Source organism: Dendroctonus ponderosae, unplaced genomic scaffold (genome assembly GCF_020466585.1).
Source record: "Dendroctonus ponderosae isolate FM_Combo_2020 unplaced genomic scaffold, Dpon_F_20191213v2 Dpon_F_20191213_5, whole genome shotgun sequence".
NCBI lineage: Eukaryota > Metazoa > Arthropoda > Insecta > Coleoptera > Curculionidae > Dendroctonus > Dendroctonus ponderosae.
In genome coordinates this window covers 154,021-155,731 of record NW_026018715.1, presented here as the reverse complement: position 1 = coordinate 155,731, position 1,711 = coordinate 154,021, and positions in this window count along the sequence as shown.

The window sequence follows — 1,711 nt, the reverse complement described above, 5'->3', positions numbered from 1 at the left end:
GTATCATTTGCTTGTAAACTCTGGCCTTAGTTCGTAGGCAGAGTTTACCTGACATCTCACTTTCTGACGTACTATTCGAATATCCAATAAAATGTGGTGGTTACCTTTTGAAATTCTCAAGTTGGCCCCCGGCCACCCTACAAGGTGGAGGTAGGCACTGCAGTCAATGGTTGCCCTAAAGATGCTATGAAATCTACTCTTTTTGGTCAAACGAAACTCAAACACAAGCCATCAGTATAATAACAATTAACAATAATATGAAACTACTAGGAACTCGTGTATTTAATAGGCACTTTGAGAGTTGATGTTGCCTTTGCATGCCATATGCTGTGAAGGCAGAATTGCACAAGAAACCCAGCCATTTTGAAAGGTCAATAGGCCTATACATAATAATAGATTTCAAATATGGTGGAATTTTCAATACGAAATCTGTACGCAAAGAGTATAGATTAAGAGTGAGATGGATAGCTCACTCCACTCTTAATCACCCAGCTAATTAGCAGGTAAAAACTCGGCAGTCAAAGCATGCGCATTAAAGGGATTGAATTCCTACGTTTAGCCGCCAGTGCCAAAGCAACCTCGCAATCCAGCGATTTCGCGCCAAATTTAAAAATGTCTAATATACGGGTGTGGTCAATTTTTCAGTGCTTGAAAATGTGCGAAACGTATGTGAAAGAGCCAAATTAGTCAGTTCACGTTTTCTACATAATTTCCAAGCACAAAGATTAGTGAAAATGAGAGTTTGGCCTAGTATGATCTTATTTCAACAAATTTTATTAATTTAAACTAAACAGTGGGTTAATAATTATCACGATCCGATTAAATGGTGTTAATAATAACAGTATGCAACGTTGCCAGGTTAATTTTTAACTGTCGATGTGTTGATTTCACTCAAGGAATTAGACAAGGAAAGAAAACAATCTTTTCGGCAATCAATGCTTCGAACAATCGAACATGCCTTTCGTCCTCGAAGGTTTATTGTGCCATTTGAGAAAAGAAGGGCTATTGTAAGAAACGTAGCAAAGAAGAAACTTCAGGTCAAGTTCCTATCTTGTCCCTGATTCAAAGTTTAACTTAGTTCGACAGCAGACAGTAGTTGTGGGGGTGCAATAATTGTTAAGTAGGTGAGTGTGTGTCTAACAGGGGGGCCAGGATTACTAAACATCGTGAATTGATGCTTAAGATTAATCATTAATTTTATTTATAATATCCAAGTAAACACCGTGTGTTTAAATGCGTCCGTTTACCCAAGTTGATTAATTCACAAACGTAATTTAAACATGTGAATGTTGGCACTCCGCGTATGTCATCTATTCTTATACACATGTGATTTCTGCCTTATGAAGCAAAAGCATAAAACGCGGCCTAATAGATACAGAAAAATTTGACGCTTTTTAGACAGATAAAAATCTCTATTGATAATTAGTTGATCACAAGCCAGATTATTTCGTTATAAGGATTGTGCGCACGTGATTGTTCCAGTTGAGAAATTAAACCTTACGAAGGAAAGAATTGAATGACATGAGGATCCGAAAGCTTTTTGACAAACAATTATGGGAAGCAAGTACAAGAACAATTTCGTATCTTTAATAATTGTGGTTCAGATCCTAAAAGCAGTTTTCTGATATATTTTTCCAAAGCCCGAGCAAGCAATTTATGTAAAACAAAAACTTACTTTTGATCATTTTGGTGTGTTTAAAAAATGTTGATT